We start from the raw sequence: 24,526 nt of genomic DNA on the forward strand, positions 1-24,526 counted from the left end.
GTAGCAATTTCAATGATCAATGTTACTTTTGTCTTTTCACGGACTACTACATCTGTTTTCCTTGCATTTATTTTCTGGACTGTTGATAACAGGTGATCCCATGTGATATAAACTTCATCCTATAGTGTGTTGTGGTTCATGTTTCCAATGCTTCTCAGCTATTTGAATATTATAATGCTTGCACAATCCCCACTGCAACAGTCTTGCCACTTTATTAAACCTTTCAGTATACAGGCCCTCTGCCATGAGTGTATCACACAGCAACAAGCTGTGCAACTTTTAACAGGTTTTTAACAGAATCTACATTTCTCTGTTTCAATGTGTACATAGTCCACTATCATGCACTGCCAATATTAACCTTTCATTGTTTTGGTTTAGCTCATCTCTCCTTAACCATTTCTGCTTCAATCTTTTTAGATTAAGTTCTTCCAGAAAATTTCTGTACTTGCCACAATATTTATGACTTTTCCACATTTCTTGCCTATTCACCTGGTCCTTCTTATATTCTTTCTTTAGTTTTTTTGGCATGCTCTGTTGTTGCTTGATTTCTGTCTACTTCTTGTTTAATTTCCATTCTCACTTCACACTGATATGCTTATGCTAAAGAAAGCAGGGAACTCATCTTAAAGTTTTCATGTTTTAAAACTTTTGCTGTGTTTGGATTGCATCTGTCTCATAAAATCAAAAGCACAAAAAACTGAAAACCAAAATATGTAAAACTCAATATCGAAAGCATTTGTTGATGCTGGGGGGGGGGGGGGGGGTACGCCCCCTGCTAATTATATATATACCACTTCTGAGATGGAGCAAATTTCCATGTTTGATATTTTGAGTTTATAGACATGTTGGTTTTCAGTCTTTTGCACTTTTGATCTTATGACGGACCAGTTTGGATCTGGTGAGTCCACCAGACATATGTGCAGTCCCACGACTGCAGATCTAGGACCAAACCTCTTTCAGATCAAGGAATATATATTCTTGGTATACACTGATTTTTATAAATCATTTGATAAGTGTGAAGCATTCTTGTTTTCCTGTCCAACTGATCCAACAGATTTTGGGGCCAGTCAATCAAAACTGTAAAGTTACAACAGGAAGAACAAACTGTTTGTAACTCAGACTTTTTTCTTAGATGCCAGGACCGTTTTCGACATAGGTTCATAGGTTGGTACTGGGCTATCTGCCCGAAGGCATATATTAGCCCAGCCACATTGTGCAGTATTCACCTCCCCTTTACTAGTTCCCTAGACCCTTGTACTAGCAGCTAGTACCCTTGGCCCCTACCTAGTAGTGCTGTTGGTGTGATCCCCGGTGTGAACTTTCTGTTACCCATCCACTCATCAAGGTTCCTCTTGAAGAGTGATAGTGAGGGGCTCTGTCTTATCTGTCTTATGTAGATCGGGACCCTGTTCCATAGTAAGGGAAGTCTCTGCGAAGGGAATCTATCCCTCCAGCATGTTCTATTCATTGTTGTGTTGAGGTTTATATCCCTAGAGCGTGTAGCTCGAGTAGATTTGGTTTTGCTAAGATGGAGCATGTTCAACAATTCTGGGTTGGACATGGCTCTGTACGTTAGACAGAGATCACCTCTGAGAAGGCAGTATGCAACAGAGAACAGTTTTAGCTTTTTCAATCCTGCTGCATAGGGCAACGGTTTGAGGTCAGTAATCCTCTTGGTTAGGTACCTCTGTGGTCTCTCCAACTGCAGGAGATGTCTAGCCAGGTACATTCCAATTGGTGCATTGTACTCAATAATGGGTCTGATGAGGGAAGAGTAGAGGGGCACCATTACATCCTTACATCTTGATGCGAACCCTTTCGTGATCAGATGGGTCACATAGAAGGATTTTCTAACCACTTTGGCAACATGGTTATCAAAGGAAAGCTGACTATCTACTTGGGTCCCTAGATCCCTTATTTCTTCTTCAGATTTCAGGGGATTACCTCCTATGTTGTTAGTTAGTTTTAGCCTTCCATAATATTACTTACTGAGTTATGTTCCCATTAATTCAAGTTTTATTGTTAATTCTTCATCATTTCCCAAATATGTACACACTCCCTCCAGCTCAAGTTATTTTCTATTACATTCCTGTCCCAGACTGATATGTTCTTGGTGCTGCAGCTTTCCTGCTGAATGCTGCTTTTGCACATTTATCAAGACCAAATGACATTCTCATATCATCTGAAAAAGTTTTAACCTCTTGTAGTTGTGCTTTTAACTCCTCATCTTATGAACTATATAGTTTTAAGTCATCCACAAAAAAAAAAAAAAAAAAAATACAAAGTCTTTATACTTGGTTATTTTCTAGGAGCCAAACTGTAACCATGACTTAATCGGTTACGTAGACAGCTAATGGATTAATGGCAAGACAAAACTGCAATGGTGACAGTCACCCAGGAATATTCCCCTTTGAATTTTTATCCCTGGGGTAATTCGTCCTTTATTATGGTTTAGCTGCAAAGTGGTTGACCACTGTTTCATGGTCACTGTAATGTAGCTATCAATATAGGGTGTATCTTGTACACCTGTAAGCACTCCTTTACCGTGAATGTGGGATGCTGTCAGATGCTTTTTTGTAACCTACGCATGACATATTTAGATTTTTCCCCTTTTTATAACTCTCCGTTATGGCTTTGATCCTTTGTTCCATGTGACTTCCTTTTGTTCTACTGCTACAATTCAGTTTTTTTTCTTTCTTTTTCTTTAACGACTATAACCTCTGCCTGCATCAATTCCAATATATAGACTTTACATCGTCTGAAGCCAAGTTATTGATCTATAGTTTTTAGGATGGCTTACAGGCTCACTCAAGGATCACTTAGTATCATTTTTCCTGTAAAACACATTGGTGCCTCTTTAGGATGAAATAATTCTTACATGGGGCAAAATACTGTGTAAAGATCTCAATACTTTTGGCCACAAGTTAGGTACTGCATCTGGGAGTGGAGTTTCCAGTTTGAATCTTTTCTTAGTTTTGTTTCAATTTCTCTGTCAGTTGCTTCACCCATTTCATCTGAACTCCTTACTGTTTCTTTTAATTTTTCTATCCATTCAGTGGCTTATGTTTCACAGGGTCTTTATAAATCTCTCCAAAATCTATTTATTCATGTATTTTTGTGGATGATTATACCCACTAAACCTTTAGTAAGAGCTTAGAATTTCTAGGAGGACCTGTGTTCAAGTCCACCTTTATTAGATTCGTATTAGATGTATTTGTTTTTTTAACTACTCACAATGTAATATTATATATATATATAGTACATAAATATGTTATTTGATGGTATAAGATTGTATAACAATTTTATGGCTATTTTTAACTTTATTCTCCCATACTATTGATCAAGTCAAACAGTCTGACAAAGTTGACTGTATTATAGTATGATATTTTAATGACATATGTAAGATTTTTTAGCTAAACCATTGTTGATAAACTTTTTATTAGAGTTATTATATATGTATTGGTAAGGACAGTGATGGAGTACAAATCAAGTTCATTTTTGTATCATCCACAAAAATACATGGCTGAAAGTTATATTTTTATCTTCTGTATCTTTAAAATCAGTTCATTTTAGTTAACTGAATAATTAATGAATTATGAGAAAGGCGGGCTTTTTGTGTATATAAGGGAGTGTCATTATATTATTCATGTTCTGATGAAGTCTTTATACTTAGATGAAAGCGCTTAACCTATCATCTGTTTTTCGTTTAAATAAAGAGAACTGAACTGTGTTTGGATCCTGGTGTTCCTTGGATATAACTGTCTTTTTATCGTTTTTCTTTTGGATTGTTGGCTTCCAGGGGTAGTTTCTTTTATACCTTCCTAAGATTATAAAGTAGCATTTCTGTCTCCGATTAGTGCTGTCTAGACTGAAAGGTACTGCGATGTACATAACAGAACGTACAGATTTTTGCCCCATTTTTCTCGTACTGTGTGGATTTCAAGTAAATGATAGGAGGGTTGAAGTCTATTAATGTTTTTCTGTGCTATCTTTAAGAAAATGTATTGCAAAGCAACCTGCTCTAGGAATTTAAAATTTCTTATTTTTGAGCATTTGCAATGCATTTTTTTGGATTTACAGTAATTTATTCAAATCAGAACATCTGAATACTTATGACATGCCTAGTTTGTGTCTACGCACGTTATTACTGTTGCAGCCAGAGGGTATTATGAATGCAGCCATGTATTTTGTCTTTATCATCTTGTTGGCACACAGAGTATGTCTGAACTTTGTCGAGCTGTCCAGACTCAGGTGGATACCTTTGCGCAGGGTTCTGTGTAAAAGTTGAGGGTCTTCACTTGGGAAACTAGTTACTGTTGTTGCTTTAGTATCTGATCCACAGGTTTTAGTCAGGGTTGAATTTCTTCTGTGTTGGATCTGCACGTTCTGTTGTCACACCAGGCTCATGTGTGTAACTGCTGCAAAACGTTCCTCAGACAGGAGTTGCTTTTGGTGCCTTTCATTGCTTGACCTACACTGTTAATTTTTAAGGTACAGTTTATATCTTTCATGTGTTTTTTTCCTTATGTCAAGATGTAAAAGTCTGGAGACTGAATGCGGGCACATATCTCTGGCTAGATGACACAGGCTCTACCACGCATTGATGTTGGTCACATAACAGTATCTTGATTTGTATTAATAGCAGTTTTGGTTTATTTTAGTGGTGTTGAGCAAGGATCCTGCAAGAACCATGTTCAAGAAAAGGTTAATGGATCAGCAAGGGGCTGGAAGCACGTCTCCCAAGAAGTTTTTCTGCACTACTTATAAGGTATAGGAGCAAAGCTTCTCATGGCTGCAACCTGCTTCAAATGCAGATGCCATGGCAAAGTGGGTCTATATCATATGAGCAAATCGCACAAATTGCGAATGCTCATAATATCAGACGTACCGGACCTCTAACTTCCTATTGTGGGTGGCTGTGCCCCCCGCTAAATATATATTCCGACTCCAAGATTGTACTACAAGTGAGGAAAGGGCAAATATCCCATTCTTCACTGTACCGCGATCTCAGAAAAAGCACTTTGAGGTCTGGTACGTTTGATATTATAAGCGTTCGCAATTTGTGCAATTCGCTCATATGATACAGACCCTGGCAAAGCGCACATCCTGTGGAACAACTTTCACTACAAAGTGGGATGGGGAAAAGGCACTGAAAAGCCATCAGAAGTCTGACAAACATCAGCAAAGCATTTAGTTCCAGAGGCAGAACTTTGTAATGATAAATTTTATTCAGCCACGCAGTGCAACCAGTGAAGCTTCCAAAGTGACTGCAGCTGAAGTGACAGCAGTCTCCCACTGAGTGAAAGACAATCACTAGGGTTGGGAGGGTGGCCTAATGGTTAAGGTGTTTGCCTTACAAACACAAGGTGTGGGGTTTGAGTCTCACAAGGGATGATTGGCTAGGCTTAAAATGGCTTGCAAGGGCAGTTAGCTTAGTACTAATCTATGAATCTATCTATCTATGAACTCATCTGTATCCATGGACTGTGGAAGTTTTCCCTGATTCTACTTTGGCCTTGAAATTCAGCTGTGGGAAGACCAAATCTGAGTATATTACAATGAATGTACTTGCATGTTACTCAGCGGAGCTCCTTCTGCAGGTACTTGGCAATTCCTACTTCTCAGTGGGATCAGATGCATCCAATAAAGGGAACAGAAAAGTGTTGCCCCTGGTTATTCAGTACTTTACTCACAGCCATGGCACACACAAGAAACTTCTGGATTTCTATGAGGATCATAACAAATGTACCGAATGCATCTTTACAAAAATAAAGGACATCCTTGTGCAGAAAGGACTAAAAGTGCAAAACACTGCTAGCTATGCTGCAGACAATGCCTCAGTTAACTATGGAAAACACAGGTCTGTTTTTAAACGTCTGAAGGTTCCTGAAGTTTGGAGACAACCCTTTCAACATTCTGTTGCCTCAGTCACTGTGCTAAAAGTTTTTGTGCTCAGGAGTTAAATCAGAAAATAGTTGCTTAACTGCAACCTTTCTTAACTCATGATTATTATCCAGATACTCCCTTATTTTCTCTTTAGCACTCTCTTCATTTGCTCTTCCTCTTATTCTGAGTCCTCTTATCCTGCAGTACCTTTAGCCTCAGTCAGCCCCTCATCTAAGTAATTTGTATTACTTCTTAACATCTACTTCTTTCAACTCTATTTTTAAACTCTATTTTCATTTAATCCCAGTCATTAGCTATAAGTTGTGAAGATATTTCTATCTTCCCTAATAACTCGAATAATTTCACTACCCATTTGTTAAATTCCTCTCTAACGGGAAGGGTGGAAAACACCAGGGTCTTATTTTTACTTTATTACCCTCTTTTTTAACTTAGTTTTTACTAGTGTGTGGTCAAATAGTTACTGGATGTGTGTTAAAGCTCTCAATTAAATGCACATATTCCTGTGAAATATAATTTCACGTCTATATCAGAAGATCGAACGCTAAAAGTAGCAAATGCTAAAAATAGCAAACACTCTTTTTATCAAACTTAAAAAGGCAAAACCTTAAAATGTCAAAGGAACAGATCAGCAAATTTTTTCCCAGGAGAAAAAAAAAAAAAAAAAAAAAATTGCTGATCCAAAACAAAAACAAAACAAAAAAAGCACACAATATACAGACAAAATAAAGTGGGGGGCTTTGCTGTGCCCCCCACACACCCCCAACTTAAATATACCAACTCAGAGATCACACCACAGTGGAGAAAACAGCAAAGTCTGGAGAACGGCCCATCGATTTTTTTCCCCTGGGAGAAAAATCAATGTTCATGACTTCGACATTTTCAGGTTTTGCTTTTTAAAGTTTGATATAAGAAAGTTCGCTATTCTGATAGGAGCCCATAATTTCTATCTAGCCTAGCCTAGCCTACTTATTTTATCCTTGAGAATAATATGTAAGTTCTGTCCGAGTTCCTGCTACTGAATTTACATCTTCAATACCAAATATTTTCATAAATTTCTTAAGAAATCCCTCTTTTTTTTTTTTTATACTGTCCCTGTTTATATCACGTAGTCAAAATTCTGTATGTCTGAACCCCATATGTTGAAACCTAAATGTTCGAACGTACAGAATTTCGAATACGTAAAAAAAAAAACAGCAAAGAAAATAAAGGGTTGTAAGCAGGGGGGCAAGCCCCCCCCTGCACCCCCCGCCCTTTGAATATACCAAATCCGAGACCGCACTACAATTTTCTGTTTATTGCACTGTAGCGCAGCCTCGGAGTTGATATATTTAAAGTGTGGGGGGTGAAGGGGGGGCTTGCCCACCTGCTTACAGCTGTCAGGCCGTTGTTCTATTTATTTATTTTTTTTGAGTACGATGTATGACAACTTTGAACATATGGTGTTGATCATATCACATTCGAATTTGTCATACTTCGACTATGTGATACAGACCCGACTATCGCTTCTAGGTCCCCTTGATACAGCCTCACTAATGCAAATCAAATTTCCTGCTAAAAGCAGATTTCTCTCAAAATTTTCTTAAGCTCCATAATATCACTTTTCGGTGGAATATAAATGCATGTCATTGTAATCATCCTCCCTTGTCAAAAGCCTATTACTATCACAAGTCTAATGCATGCTGAAAACTAGGCCATTCTGGGCATAACCAGTGGGGTTTGGTTGTAAAAAAACAGCTAAAACAGAAACCACACCTGATGGCTGCCTCATTCATTGCTCCTTTTAGTCAGCTCTTGTCCAAGTGTATGAAGAAAGAATAGACCAGAAGACTGAGAGGGGGTCCGATGATCAGCAGGCAGCAGGGCAAAAACTGTAGTAAAAAAATTACAATTCACTGCTATCACTTGCAATTTTTGTGACTTTACTTCCACTTGCACAATACCCATAGAGAAAAAGTACAGTTTTGTACCTACCATAAATGTAGATGTTCGAAGATCCACATTGCTGCAGTCCTTACATATGGGTAGTCCGCTGTCCTCGGTCGGCCCGAATACCAAAGTATAAGGCTGACGTCGGTCAAGGCGCTTAGAACTGACATCAGAACGTCAGGGTACAAAAGTGCATGACCAATGTCATATCCTCAGTCTTTTCTTGCCCCAGATGTCAGAAGGCCCTAAAAAGAAAGGCCAAAACCCAAAGACAGCAAAACCAACCAACCACCCTGCACTAATCCTATTTACAATATTTACAATATTCACAACCCAAACCACACAACCTCTAACTACAGAGGGAAGGAGGGAGGGTGACTGCAGCAATGTGGATCTTCGAACATCTACATTTATGGTAGGTACAAAACTGTACTATGTTCTTCATCTCACATTGCTGCAGTCCTTACATATGGGTAGAATCCCAAAGCAGAGGTAAGGGAGTATGGCAAAACTATAAAGCATTAGGAGCTGCCAAAATGCCCTGTAAAATTGCAGTGGCAAAACCAGCCCTAGATTTAGAGTAAAGTGGAAGGTGGTAATGCTTAGAGAAAGTATGCACTGAACTCCAAGTAGCTGCCTCCAAAATATCTTTAGTTGCCACCCCCCTTAAAAAGGCTGTAGAAGTAGCAGTAGCCCTAGTGGAATGAGGCCTAATCCCAGCTGGAATCTCCTTACCATGATGGGAATAACAGAAAGCAATACAAAACCCAGTCCACTTAGAAATAGTTTGTTTTGAAACAGGCTTGCCCTGAGAACCCAAAGCAAATGAAACAAATAACTGCTGAGACTGCCTGAACCCTTTAGTTCTGCTCAAATAATATCGCAACTGCCTGTGTATATCCAAAGTGTGCAAAATCTTTCCCCTTTATTTTGGGGGTTTGCATAAAAAGTAGGCAAATGAATAGTTTGGTTTAAAGCCACACTAGAAACCACTTTAGGCATAAAGGAAGGATTAGTACAAAGATACCCTATCCTTATGGAAAATTAAGAAAGGCTCAACCGCCATAAGGGCCTGTAATTCAGAAACCCTTCTGCAGAGGTAATGGCCAACAAAAAGCAGTCTTCCATGATAAATATTTCAACTCGGCAGTAGCTGCAGGCTCAAAAGGTTGTAGAGTGAGTTTCTCCAACACAAAATTGAGATCCCAAGCAGGAGTAGGAGCTCTGGGGTCTTATATTCTTTGCCCCTCTAAGGAATTGCTTAAACAAAGGATGAGAAAACAATGGTGGGTCACAGTCATAGTGAGCAGAAATTGCTGCAGCATGAACCTTAATAGAGGAGAAGGACAAACCTTTGTCCAGTAACTCAGTAAGATATTGAAGAGCCACACTTAAATTAGGCTTAGAAACATCACAGTCCTTTGCTGTACTCCAAAATAAAAATCTCCTCCATTTATCTGCGACACTTTCCTTGTACTAGGCCTTCTGGCCTCCAAAATAACATTCAAAACTTGCTGTGGAAGCTGAGACCCTCCAGGGTTTAAAACAGAATATGCCAGGCTGTTAGATGTAGAGAGTGAAGTTTGACATTGAGTAAATGACTGTTCTCCTGAGACAGCAGGTGTGGAATCAAGGCAAAGGCCATGGAGGCTCCGCACCAGACTTCTCAGTAATGGGTACCAGTGCTGTCGAGGCCAATCTGGAGCTATTAAAATCATCTTTGGCTTGTCCTGTCTGACCTTCAGGAGTACCTTTGGGAGGAGAGGCAGAGGTGGAAAGGCATACACATGAAGATTGCTCCAATTGAATGAGAGAGCATCCACTTTTCAAGCTGTGGGATGAAACCTTTTGTGCAAAACTTTGGCAGCTGGTAGTTTAGTGGAGAAGCGAACAGATCTATGTCTGGAGTTCCCCATAACACTGTCAATTTCTGAAACACATGAGGATCCAATTTCCACTCGTGGGGATCCATAATTTGTCTGCTCAACACATCTGCTAAGGAGTTCTGTGCTCCGGCAGAAACCTTGCCTGAAGATTTAGCTGTAAACTGAGAGCAGTCTCCCACAAAATCATTGCTTGTCTGCATAGAGGATAAGAATGTTCCCCTTGCTTGTTGATGTACCACATGACAGTTGTGTTGTCTGTTAGAACCAACACCTGCCCTGGAAGAAGTAAATCCTTGAAAGCTATTAATGCAATTGGACTGCTAACATCTCCTTCAAGTTGATATGTAGATGTTGAAGTCTGGCAGGCCACGTGTCTTGTACCCACTTTCCATTTAGATGAGCTCCCCAAGCTTTGTCTGAGGCATCTGTCGTTAGAATCTGACTCGCCTCTGGCCGGGTCACAGAGAGTCCCTTGTTTAGGTGACATTCCTGAGCCCACCACAAAAATTCCTTTTGAATGCAAGGTATTATCTGAATGACAGTGTCCATATCTTGGCAGTGCTGTGTCCATACATTTTTGAGATACCATTGTAGCTTCCTCATATGCAGTTTGGCATTGGGAAGCACCAGAATACAAGATGCCATGAACCACAAGGCTTGAAGGACTGTCCTTGCAGTCAGCCTGGACTGATGAGACAATTGATGGAAGTAAAGAGAAAGATTCTTTTGTTTGTCCGGGGTCAAAAAGGCCATCTGGGATGCTGTATTCAGTCTCACACCCAGAAAGCACATGTCCTGAGAGGGTACTAGACTGGACTTTATTTCGTTCACAGAATACCCCAGGCATCTTAGCACTGCTATCACATACTGTAAATGATGAAGAAGTTCGTCCTTTCCTTGGGCCAGAATCAGGCAATCGTCCAAATAAGGATAGATCTGTATTCCTCTTAGCCTGAAGAAAGCTATCACTGGAGCCAGAACCTTCGTGAACACTCTGGGCGCAGTAGATAAGCCAAAGGGCAATGCAGAGAACTGATAATGAGAAGTCCCAGCCAACGCAGATACTTTCTGCAACTGAGCCTGATAGGAACATGAAGGTAAGCCTCCTTGAGATCCAGAGTCACCATCCAATGATCTTTGCCCAGTAGAGGTAAAAGCTGTTGTAACGTCAACATTTTGAACTTGGGAATGTCCAGATATGTGTTGAGGATAGATAAATCCAAGATTGGTCTCCACGTGTTCCCTTTCTTTGGTACTAGGAACAGGCGAGAATAAAATCCTAGGCCCACTTCTGGCAGAGGGACCGGTTGTAAGGCCCTTATTTGAAGTAGCAGAGAAATTTGTTTGTGAGCCTCTAGTCTTTGCTGAGGAGGAACGTCCGGCATGCCTTTGAAAGGAGGCAAGGTATGGAAATAAAACTTGTAACCTCGGTGTATGATATCCAATACCCATTTGTCTTGGGTAATCAAATTTCAATTTTCCTTGAAGAGTGCCAACCTTCCTCCCAAAGGAGCTGCCAGGCAAGAAGGATCTGGCAGCTGAAAAAGTAGGTCATTGGGCCTGTTTACGAAAGGACTGGCCCCTGCCCTCACCCGAAGATTGTGCAGGTGAACTCCTGTTCTAGGTCTGAAAGAACTCTGAGCTCTGCCCCTACCACGTCTAGATCTACCCCTAGACTGAGAATCATAAGAAGGATACGTCCACCCCTTAGCAGGCCAATTCCTACTAAACTTTGGAGGCTGTACTTGCAAAAAATCTTTAACAGCCTGCATGGACTTAGCCTTGTCTTCCATTTTCTTCAAGACTGACTCCACAGGTGAACCAAACAACACATCAGACTGTAAAGGAGCATCCAAAATCCTTGTCTTAACATGGTCAGATAAATTCTGATCCCTCAGCCATGCGTAAGAACTGAACCAGTGGCAGCCACTCTAGACGAGGCCTGTACAGCATCAAAACCACATTGTAAAGAATGCTTACCCAACTTGCTCTGAAACATGCACCAAATCCTGTAATTCTTTACACTCACTGCCTTCCGCCAGAGCATCCACCTTAGACTTCAATTGAGAAAGAAGATAGTTTTGATATTTCAACATATGAAACTGGCAATTCAAAGCCCTCATAGCTAGGGTAGAAGATGTATAGACTTTCTTTCCCCATCTATCCAAAGCTCTGGCCTCTTTATCTGGAGGAACCGGATTTTTTACAACAGAGGCCTTGACACCCTTAGGTCCCTGACTAACAGTTTCTGGGTCCGCCCTAGGACTCTTATAAAGATATTTATGAGCCTCAGGCACCCTGTAATACCTATCCGGTTTAACAGGAGCAGGAGGCAGAGAATCAGGATTAAGTGAAGCCTCTGCAAACACATCTTCCACAACATCCAGAACAGGAGGTATAGCCAAGGGCCTATGCTGGGGTAAAAGCAAAACTCCCTAAGCCTTTTCCTGGAATCAGAGAAGTCCTGACCTTCCCACTTAAAATGTTCCCTCATGGAATGAAGAGTCTCTGAAAAAGAAAAATCCTCTGGAGGAGAAGCAGAAGGAGTCGAATCATCTGCATCAGAATCAGAATAAGGAGAGTACTCCTGCAAGTCTTCAGCCAAGACTCAGAAACATCCAAGCCTGCTCAAAACTCCCCAACTCTGGCTCCACCCTAGGCCTCTTATCAGGAGGGGCAAAGAACCTCTAATCAGAGTAATCAAATCTTCTGCCATTTTAAGCATGTGCTTCTTGGGCACAGACCCTGCTGCACTAGGAGTGACCCCAACAGAAGCTAAACCTGGCCTGCCTCTGGGAGAAGCCTTGGAAACAGAAGGAGAGGGCCTAACCACCCTAGGAAGGGAGGGAGTACAGTAACCTGGGACCGCCCTTCGGCCTGACCTGCCTCCTGAGAGGCCACATCCTGCAATATCAAAGTCTCCCCCTGGGACTCCAGAGAAGCCTCCGTCGGAACCACCGGTTCCACTGACGCCTCTAAAGAACCGGCGTCCGGAACGGACGACTCTTCTTGCCTGGGTTTAACTGCTTTGTCTTTGCGCTTCTTCGAAGAAGCAGGCGCCGGAGAATCCGACAGCATATTATAATTGCACCGCTTCCCGAAGACCAGCCTAGCACAATCTAACCTTCGCTTAATAGTGCGCTTATTGAACCTAGCACAAAAGCGACACCCAACAACGTCGTGCTCAGGCCCCAAACAAGGAATACACAAAGAATGATAATCCCTATGCGGTATCTGTTTCCCACAAGAAATACAGTTATTCACTTTTTCTGACATCCAGTAAAACACTGAGGCAAGAAAAAAACAAAATATTCCCCAACGGGGTACTTAGCCAACTTTGATTCGGTCTGAAACTCCGAACTCGAAAAATTTCAGAACGCCGAACGGCACTTGCAACGCTGCTTCTGCATCGGACCATGCGGCAAAAAAGACTGAGGATATGACGTCGGTCATGCGCTTTTGTACCCTGACGTTCTGATGTCAGTTCTAAGCGCCTTGACCGACGTCAGCCTTATACTTTGGTATTCGGGCCGACCGAGGACAGCGGACTACCCATATGTAAGGACTGCAGCAATGTGAGATGAAGAACATCAGCAATTAACACAGTCTCCATTGATCCCAGACCCCCCATTGCCTTTATTACTTCTTTCTGCTCTGTTCCTAGACCTTCCCACAGGTCAGACATCTAGACCATGATGCTGGCTAAAATGCAGGGTATCATATCCATTTTTCATCAGCAGACTGCTTTTATATAATTTTACTACCAGCCGCAAGTTCCTGCGGTCTTCAGACACCAACATCATGTGTATTTCTAGGGAGAAAAACAACCTAGAAAGAAAGAAAGAAAGATGAGTGAGCAGGAAACAGAAGAAAGAACATACAGCTATTTTTAAAGCTGCAGATAGAAGGAATTGTGCATTTTGTTTGAAAAGGTAATTACAGAAGGCCAGGATGTGAGCTTCTTCAAGCAAATAAAACAATAGCAAACAGAAGTGTAAAGCTACAAAGATGATGCAAGACCTGGAGGAAGATAAAGCAGAAATAAAACCTGAGCTGCAGGACCAGACACTTGGAATAGAAGAGCAAATATAACGACAATCAGAAAAGATGGTTCTGGGAAACTGCTCAAGGAGTAATATCTGGATAACTGGAATACAACAGAGCAGACGTCAGTAAACTGGTGCTGTTTGTAATGCAGCAATTACAACACAGATATGTGATACCAGGAAATCAAAAAACACTAATAGACAGGATACATAGAATAGGACTGATGCAAGTAGCAGCAGGAGGCAAAGGCATGTTTTGGGGCATTTCCATTATTTTGCTGTTTAAAAAAAAGAAAAGGAAAACAAGCTAAAAACTTGGTTATCCCATTTAATATAGAGGATGTTCAAAAGTTTAAACAAATGTCTCACAGATAGCTAAAAGACAGGCAGTAAAAATATGAATTTCCCTGCAAGACAAGGAAAGCAACCTTACATTAGAAGCTATGCAGAGACAGTAGAAGGAGATGCAATGTCAGATGAACACCTCACCCACACAATGAAAACTGACAGAAGAAAGTACAGTGGAGCCACATGCTAGTAAGAGAGAGATGAGCAAGAAATAAATCACAAAACCAGCAACAAGGAGATGGAGAGAGACAAGGTTGTGAAGGGAAAACAAGTGAAAGTATTATATCAAAGGGAGAGAAAAACAAGAAACCTCTCAAAGGAAATTTAGGCACAAAAAAGTGTGAATAAAATGAAACAGAGCACAAAACACTCTCCACAAGGAAACAAACATTAAAACTTTACAAAAATGGAAGTGAGTGAATTAATTCCCAGAAAAGCGATGGGTAATGAACTCAAAGGAGACAAATGAGCAAGCTTGTAAGTTAAGCAATATATTTTCTTAACGAGTTTAAGGATGCACAATATCATCAAACTGATATTTACTGCTTTTAACATCTAAGAAATGTGCAGTTGCTGATGTAACAACTGGTGAGAGGGGGCATAAAAAGGAATATATGGAGGGAAACAGGAAAAATGAGGTAACAAACCCACCACAGACAAATGTGAAACCAAGAAGCAGTAGTGAGTAGGTGGCACAGTAAAGAGCAATAAGACTTCAAAGAAAAAAATATTGGACTATTACATAGATCTAGGAGCAAAAGTAGGCAGCGTAGATTAAAGAATGGGAATGACACGATATAAAAAGATTGTGACATCAGTACTGGGTTAGGATGCAATGCAATAGTTATAGGGACAGCTGGAAAGGAACAAACAAGTCTTAAAAGGCCCATATCTAGTTCATATACTTATACACATGCAAGAGCTTAAAGGCAGGGAGCCAGAGGCCAGGGATGAGGAAGACTGGTATGAGTACAGACAACAGCCTAAGAACACAATGTTCAACTTGGATGCCCGGAGGAAAAGCTATCCAGATGATTGCAATCAGAAAGGCAGGGAGGGGTGGGCAAATAACAAATGAAGTACAGATACTTTCATGGAACACTGAAGGTTCATCAAATCCTAACAGAAGGAGAACACAGGAAGAGATAAGAGGATAAGGGAGACATTGTTCTATTACAGTCGGCAAAACTGAAAATCATAGATTGGGAGAAGATGTTGTGTTATGACTACCCTAAGGGAGAAATAGACAACAAGCCAAGGGGAGGAAAGAGGGAATTAGCAATTGTATTTTATCGTTGGCTTCAGATAACCACAGAGAAAGTGATAAAAAGTGAGACATTTGTTTGGCAGATAAGGTTGGAAGGTGCACATTAGACAAGAGAAAACATGTACACTGAACAGGGGGAAGGAGGCTTCTACAACAGCTTTTTTAATAACTGGGCACAGACAAAAAAAAATGGAATAGAGATAATGGGGGGACTACAATTTCACTATTGAACCAGAAAAAGACAGGCTATATGAAATGAGGGAATATAGCTAAGATGATGAACTAGCCCCCAAGGAATGAAAAATGGATGGTGGCTGGACATATGGGGGTGAAGATATCAGACTGAGAAAGAAAAAAAGTTATGTACCTACCATAACGTGCCATGTTAGTTGTCTTCATCTCGCCTTCTTTCTTGCTGGTTGGGATCGGAGCCGGACTCAGCCATCTTCTATAGCTCGAGAGCTGTTTACTGGCTCGAGGCTACCCCTTATCCCATGATGCCTAGAGATAGCTAACCAGATCTCGTTTGAAACAGCTAACCCCAGACATAACCAGAGAATAAACCTGTCCAAACAAATAGGTTGAGTATACCTGTTATACCTGTTATACTCTCCAAGTCAGTAGAGGAAACAAAACAGAGAACACTCAGCCAGTGAAACCAGAACTCCTCTCGGTCCAATAGGACAGGGGGACGGAGGGTGGGACGCAAGAAAGAAGGCGAGATGAAGACAACTAACATGGAACTTTATGGTAGGTACATAACTTCTTTATGCTAAGTTGTCGATCTCGCCTTCATTCTTGCTGGTTGGGACAGCGTCCCTAGCACCTACAATCCTGGGTGGTTCATTGGAACAGACTCTTCAGAACAGTGGAACCAAAGTCAGCTCTGCTCCTGGAGACCATATCTAGCTTGTAATGAGAAATAAACATATGAGGATTTGCCCACGTAGCAGCTGCACAAATAGAATCCATGGGTAACCTAGATTGGAAGGCTACAGAGGTGGCCAAGGCCCTAGTAGAATGACCTTTCGGTTTGATAGGTAACTCTTTGTTCCTTAATTGACAGATGAAAGTAGTAGTGTGAGACAACCACCTGGATAAGGTCACCTTGGAAACTGGGAGACCTTGTTTGCCTAGAGCATAGGAAAGGAATAGTTGGTCCGTCTTCCTTATTTCCTTAGTCCTATGCAGGTAAAAACGCAATTGTCTATGAACATCCAATTGGTGTAATTTGTACTCTGCCTTGTTGGTGTGGTTAGGGAAAAACACAGGAAGGTCTATAGATTGGTTTAAATTATTTTCTGAGCAGACTTTCGGAAGAAACGAAGGATTAGTCCTCAGAGCAACCCTGTCCTTATGAAAAACCAAGTATGGAGGACGAACACATAGTTTCTGAAGTTCAAAGACGCATCTGGCTGAAGTAACAGCTACCAGAAAGAGCGTCTTCCAAGACAGAAACTTAATGGAGCAGGACGCTGCTGGTTCAAAAGGGGGCAGAGTTAAGGAAGTTAGTACCAAATTAAGGTCCCAAGGAGGAGGGGGATCTCTCACTGGAGGCCTAAGGAGTGTGATCCCTCTCAAGAAAGCTTTACAGAGCTTATGAGACATAATGTTTGAATTTGACAAACTAACATGAAAGTTAGAAATGGCCGCTAATTGAACCCTGATTGTAGCAGAAGCAGACCAGGAATGAAAAAGTTGTGCTAGGAATTCCAGAATTTTGTGGACTGGGGCTGAAAAGGGATCTACGTTCCTAGCCTCTGTCCAAGAAAAACGTTTCCATTACTAGCATAAGTTTTTCTGGTTGTGGACTTGTGAGAGGAGACAATAATCTCACGTACAGCCGGGGAAATGCTGGGAAGCCTGGCTAAGGTTGGAAGTGGAGCAACCAAGCTGTGAGCTGGAGAGTTTGGAGGGATTGATGCAACCGGCCTGATTGATGAATCAGTAGGTCTGGAATCGAGTCCAGAGTCCAGGGCTGATCGAGAAGGTAATGGTGCAGGAATGGGAACCATATCTGTCAAGGCCAGTAGGGGGCAATGAGGATCATTTTGCAACCCAACAATATTGCTTTCTGTATGAGTTTTGGAAACGAAGGAAAGGCATAAAGAAGTCCCTAAGGCCAATCGTGGACTAGAGCATCTCTGGGTGAGTGTCCTGGAAGCGAGAGTAGTAGTTGTTGCATTTTCTGTTGAAGGGGATGGCAAAAAGATCGCAGCAAGGCTGTCCCCATTTGTGGAAGATAAGATCCGCAACTTCCTGATTCAGAGACCACTCGTGAGGCATGAGGATAGCTCTGCTGAGCCTGTCCGCTATGATGTTGGACCTCCCAGGGATGTGCGTCGCAATCAGAAAACGTTGGGAGGAAATCGCCCACTGCCACAGTCTGAGTGTTTCTCGACACAGGGTGTAAAACCTGGTTCCGCCCTGCTTGTTGATGTACCACACCAGTGACATGTTGTCTGTTTGAATTGCAATGGTCCCAGAAGGAAGAGAGTCCTGAAGGGCTTGCAACGCTAGAAGCATGGCTTTCATTTCTAGGACATGTGCAGATGGTACTCGTGAGGCTGCCAAGTGCCTTGGACTGTCCTGCCCTAATGCCCCCCCACCCTATCAGGGAGGCGTCTGTGGTCACTGTGGCTACCGGAGGGGGCTTAATGAAGGATCTGCCCTGAGTCACTAGGCGGGAGACCATCCACCAGGAAAGGTGCCTTTTGCATGCTTCTGTAATCATGATCATGTGAGACATGGGCAGCTGTTGGAAAGACCACTGTGTGAACAGAAGCCACTGAAGGATCCTCATGTGAAAGCAGGCCTGTGGGATTAGAAGAATGGCTGCTGCCATGGAACCCAGAGTTTGAAGGACGAACCTGACTTGGATTCTTTTGCTCTGCATTAGAATTTGTACTTGCTGACAAATTGTAGACACCCTTTCTAGCGGTAGCCTTATGGACATGTTTCTTGTGTCTAATTCTGCTCGTATGTAGGTGATAGATTGACAGGGCAACAAGGCAGATTTTTCAAAGTTTAATGTAATGCCTAGCTGGGAGCAGATTGCAATTGTGTAGTTCCTGGCTTGTAGAAGTTTATGCCTGGTAGTAGCAGTGAGGAGCCAGTCATCTAGATATGGAAACACCTGGAATCCTCGACGTCTCAGGTGAGCCGTGACCACTGCCATACATTTGTTGAACACCCTGGGGGCTGTGGTGAGACCAAAGGGCAGAGCTCTGAACTGGAAGCTAAGAAATCTCCTGGAGCACCTGTCTACCTTGATGTGGTAGTACGCGTCTTGATGATCTATCGAGCAGATCCAATTGTTCTGACCCAGAAAGGGTAGAATGGACTGTAGCGTGACCAACCGAAACATTGTTCTTTGTACAGACCTGTTTAGTCTGCTGAGATCCAGAATCGGGCTCCAGTCCCCTGTCTTTTTTGGTACCAAAAAGAACCTTGAGTAAGTTCCGGATCCGTGCTGGTCTGCCGGGACTTCCTGGATGACTCTTTTTCTGGCAGTTTTGAAACTTCTATTACTGCTTGGTCCTTCAGATTGGGTGGAACAACTGGAAGGGATTTCCTTTACGGTAAGGGGGGGGGTTGACAGAAGGGAATTTTGTAACCTCCGGATATAATGGAATGTACCCATCCGTCTTGTGTTACATTTTGCCAGGCTTTTGGGTACAGTGAAAGTCTTCCCCCGACTGCCTCCTGAGGTGAGCAGCCGGGCAACCCTCCAGGGATGCTGAAAGGGCTTATCAGAGTAAGATTCTCTGTTGCTCTGGTTCTGTGGACCCCCTATGCCACGAGGGCAGCATCTGTTGTTGTTTCCCCCTCTGCCCCTGGAGGAAAATCACTACATGTGTCAAGTAAGGCCCCCTGGGATTTTCGGAACCACATTTTGCCACTCTTCTGACCTTTGAGGTACGGTCTAGAAGGAGTGGAAAAATGGACTCTCACGGCAGAGAGGGTCTTGCCTTCTTGCTCACACCTAGTCAAAGTGTCTTTCACCTGTGGTCCAAAGAGAAAGGAACCATCAAAGGGATGTTGGTGAATGACGCTTGAAAGGGTTCCGCAAAATTACACAGCTGCATCCATGCATCCCTCCTAAGGGCCACACCAGTACCTGCGGCTTTACTCGCACCATCGGCTGCATAAGAAATGAGCCTAATGGAGGAGTTAACTACAGAATTAAGCGTCGCTAGATGGGAAGCTACTTTAGCTTGAGCCCCCTCAGCTGATGGATCTTGAAGGGTATTTCCGAGCTCTTTAAAGAGATCCCTCTGAAGCCGGGTAAAATGACACAAGTAGTTCAGTGATCTCATAGAAAAGGTCGCTGAAGCAAACATTCGCTTCCTGTATTTGTCCATCATCCTATACTCCTTGTTAGGAGGATGGAGAGAGGAAGAGGTCTCCGCTAACTCTTTTTTGGTGGCTGCTGCTACCACCATGGCATCAACAGGAACACCTTTGGTAAGGAACTGCTTATCCTGGGGTGCTGTGATGAATTTGCCAGGTCTCCTCGGAGTTGGTTCCACTGTATCCGGAGCTGACCAAGCCTTTCGAGCCACCACTGCCATAAGTGGATCGAAAGGCAGAGAAACCCAGGAGGTGGAAGGTCGGGAACCGAATGCATCCAGAAATACAGACTCATCCTCGGTAGGGGCTAGGGGATTCCAGTTCCCCCTCTGCTTAAGCATTTCTCGGATGTCCGAGAAGGAAACATCTTCAGAGGGGGATCTCAAGGACCCTTCCAAATCATCTAAGTCTGTATCAGAAGTAACAGACTGAGGGGAGTCAATGTGCTTCCTCTTGCACTTCTTATGAGGGGGATCCTCTGAATGATCAGGGGAGGCCTCGGAAGAAGAGGAAACACCCAATGGGGTGCCCTGGAGCGCCGGTTCCCTAAGCTTGGGGTCTGGATGAGGAGCAGAGGTTGGCACAGGCACTACAGGGGACGGAGCAGGTGTGGCCCTTAGTGGAGCTGACTCAGTGGCCAGCACACTCCACATGACATCGAAGGCATCCCTGCCACGATGCAGAGAAAGCTCCGGTTCTGAGGAAATCGGAATCTTTCTCCGCACCCAGGGAGACAGCTCCGAGGCCTATGTAGGAGCCGAGCTCACCTGCGCCAAAGCTCCGACAGGGAGAATGGGGTCGGACAAGGTTCCGATGCCCCTCGCCCCCTCGGAGCTGACGAGGGAACCCTGGCGCCCAGATCCCTCGACGGCCAGCACCACCGAGGGAATCGGAGCCGACATTGGAACTGAAGGAGATAGAGTTATCGGAGCCAATGGTTCCACTACTCGAACCCCAACTAACTCATTGGAGTCGGAGGAGGTACATCGAGAGAAGTGGATGGAGCAGACACCTGTTGAGGAGGGCTGGACAACATCTTGGACAACTTTAGCAACCTACTGACCACTCTTTCCACATTGTGATCCGACAGCCTATAGAGGATCGAGAGGAGTGAGGATCGGTGACTGCACTCGCTCTGAAACAACGGAGACCAAGGAGCCAAATGTACCGATTCCAGTGAAGAGGACCTCAGTCTCTTGTGGCTCCGCGAAGGCTCCGAAGTTTCTGATGGAGCCGACGGGGAGATAGTCTTATCAGTGCCAGCCGGAACCGAAGTAGATGCCAGAGTCTGAACCGAGGATGGCTCAGAACTTGGAGCCGACGGCTTGATAGATTTAGGGGATTTCACAGGCTGAGAGCTCCTGGCTGGTGAATCCTGGGGTTTAGGAAGACCCCGAAGAATAAGCTTATTCTTACGCTCCTGCAGGACTCTTGGACTAAAGGCATGGCAGATAGAACAAGAGTCCTGCAGGTGCACAGCGCCTAAACAATAGACGCAAGTAGTGTGCCCATCTATCAGAGACATTTTCTGACAGCATGAGTCACACTTCTTGAATCCAGACACGTTGGATTCTTTTAACATCCTGAAAGAAGGAAACAACAAATACAACAGCAGCTACCAAAGCAAAATACAGTCTACACAAAAAAAACACACTGTACTACAAGACTATAGCTAAAGTTTTTTTTTTTTTTTTTTAATAGGAAAGCTTCTAACTTAAACGGCTAGCCTATGAAAGAAAGGTAGAAGGAAAGCCTCTAACCTAAACGGCTAACCTGACAAGAAGAGGATGGGGGGGAGGGGTGGGGAGAACTCTCCAAGTTAAATGATTTCTACAAGGAAAGGAAGGGATACTACAACTAAACACTAGCTATCACAAAAAACAAGACTAATCGTTAACAATAAAACACTGAAAATACAGAATTTTAGAGTAAGAAAATTATACAAAAAACTTTATCTGAGCCTGAGCCAGAAAAACGACACCTCGCAGCTGAAGCGGCAAACGAGATCTGGGTAGCTATCACTAGGCATCATGGGATAAGGGGTAGCCTCGAGCCAGTAAACAGCTCTCGAGCTATAGAAGATGGCTGAGTCAGAGCAGAGGATCGGCTTCGATCTCAACGAGCAAGAACGAAGGCGAGATAGACAACTTAACACTACGCCTTCAGAAGAAATATTTTATACAAGCAAGTAGGGCTGACAAGCTCTTAGGGAATAAAAACTTAATGGAAATATGAGAGATCCAAATACAGAGGAGCTACATCATAAGATGCAGCAGTTTGACTTAAAGGAAGTGTGCAAGAGCTGAAAACAATGAGAAGTGGGTAGAGGTGGGCTAGCTATAAATGGAAGGGATCAGAGTACAAGGATTAGTAGGAGGAGTCAAGAACAGAGCAATATAAAGACAGTGACACACTGGAAGAGCATCAGTGGGATGGGATTCGATGTTACTGCAAGGGACAATGGATGAGTACAGAAGGAAAGAAGAGAAGTGTGATTGAAGAGCTGGAGAAGACAGCTCTCCAAGGGTGGTACAGAAGGAAGCTGGAGGAAATGAGTGGAAAGGAAGCACTAAAGATCAGAGAAAGAGCAAAAGGAATGGAATTAGAGAGCACTTATTACACTGCAAGAAATTCAGCAAAGGTACTGGAAAAAATTACTGGTGCACAGTGAGGACGGCACAATGGAATGGCTAACACAGAAATATCAGATGCAGCAAACAGGTAGAGAAGTACATAGGATATAGGGAGGAGATGGAGAATATTTAGAAGAGGACAATGCTAATCAGGGAAACATTCAAGTACTACAAGAGATTTATAAACAGGAATGGACAAAAGACTCTGAAAGGAATGGGGAAAGAATTGAAAGGGAGAGAATTTCTAAGGATGAACAGAGAGAGACTAGCTGAATGCAGAGGGGTCAAGTAATGAGATGAGCAAAGCCACATACAAGATGGAGAGAAAAAGCTGGAGGAAAGATAGATTCATCCTAGAATTCTACAAATTAGAAGGGGAGGAAATATGGAGGAACTAGACGGGAAATACAAAAGAACACAGGACTTGAGGAGGACCAGGATAACTATGATACCTAAATGGGGAGAAAAGAAAGGGAGGAGATGGTAAATTATAGACCTCCTTCTGATTCATGAAGACATCAAGATTTTGTCAAAGGTAGTAGTAGGAAGACTGGGTGACATCACAAAAATAAAATAAAAGCAAGGCAAAATGGTTTTGTGAAGGGAAGGAAGGCAGAAAAAAACCTGGTTGGACCTGCTAGAATTTTTGCACAAGAAGGAACAGATGCAGGAAATAAAAGGTGGAATTGTGCTTTTTGACCCATAGAAGGCCTTTGATATGGTGATTTGGGAATTCTTATGGAAGAGACAGCAGTAAAGGCAGGTAGATGCAGGCCAATTACGACGACCCAGAAACTGAAATAATCATAAATGGAGAGCATCAGCACACACAAGTATAGACAGGGCACCAGATGAGGGAGCTCACTACTACCAGGTCTATTTAGGCTTGTAGTTGAGGATCTGGCAGTGGAAGTCTGACACAATTCAGCATTGTTTGAATAGAAAGGAATACAATCTCAATTTGTGTTCTATACAGATAACTGCATGTTACTGTCAGAGGATGTGACTGCAGCAATGGAAACCGTAAGAGGCATTCACTATATTTTGGAAAAATAAAGAAACACTACTAACAAGATAAGGAAGACTGAAGGCAAAGTGAGGGAAACAGGTGAGATAAGAGACAGAATTCATCAAGTACTTAAGGCTCTAAGTTAGGAACACTGTGAGAGAACAGACACACCTAGAGAGAGTTGCAAAAAGGTAAGGGATACTCTCCAAAAAGGGGGTGAGAAGACTTCTATATTGCCTGAGAGAATTAATGCAGCACGGATGAGGTGATTATCAGTAATCCTCCACCTAGCTCACAACATACAAATATATCTTTGGGACAAAAGGCTACATCGAATGCAAAAAAAATTGCAGACTTGGTCAACAAAGACGGGGGGGGATAAGCAAGGCAAACATTAGAATGAATGAGGAAAGGAGAAACACATCACTCGGTGTATAGAAACAGAAGAGGAGGAGGAGGAGCTTAACCAACAAAGTAAAACATGTGCACCGAGAAGCTTAGTGAAGGACATGAATGAAGTAGTACTGAAACAGCTGGGATGTATGAGGTGGGGTGAAGGGCCCCAAGCAACTATTTTGATCAGAAGAGAGGGCAAATAAGGAAAGAAAAATGAAATCTTGAGAATTAGAAATAGCTCAAGATGATGATTTGGTATGTAGGAAAAAAAAGGACGGTGGGGAAAGATTTAAAGCAATGGTGGAGTTAATACAGAAATACAGAATACCAGGGTCCCACAGGTGGAACCACTTCATATTCAGAGAGACCTGGAAAAACTACAGAGTGTGTAACAAGAGAAATGAACAGACAGGAAGGCAGAGTAAAACGAGAGGATGGCAGCCTGAAGGAAGCGGAAGAGCTTAGGGAGACAAAGGACTAACAGATCAAAGCAGCACTAAGGGAATGAAGGTCAAAGAGGAATGAAAAAGAATTGGGGAAGGGAGCTGCAGGATACTGGAAGACCACCATTCAGGCAGTGAAGTATATGCAGAAAGTAGAGATAGGAGATTAAATTCTGGGAATAGTGCATAGATGGTATCTAACCTTCATGAGACAGATAAATGAAGGCAGAGAGGAGGATAGCAGATTCTAGATGCATCAGTAGGAAGAGGCAGGAATGACGTGTTCTGGGACAGTGGGTGGGTACAAGAAGT

The 24,526-nt window shown here is 42.7% G+C and overlaps 1 protein-coding gene across 1 annotated transcript in view; it reads right to left on the reverse strand.

Moving 5' to 3' along the window:
* Positions 1-24,526, reverse strand: part of LOC122797744 — a 1,403,591-nt gene that overhangs the window by 270,017 nt on the left and 1,109,048 nt on the right. The window lies entirely within an intron of this gene.

The sequence above is a fragment of the Protopterus annectens genome, chromosome 3.part1 (genome assembly GCF_019279795.1).
Source record: "Protopterus annectens isolate FY-2018-M chromosome 3.part1, PAN1.0, whole genome shotgun sequence".
In the NCBI taxonomy this organism is placed as follows: Eukaryota; Metazoa; Chordata; order Ceratodontiformes; family Protopteridae; genus Protopterus; species Protopterus annectens.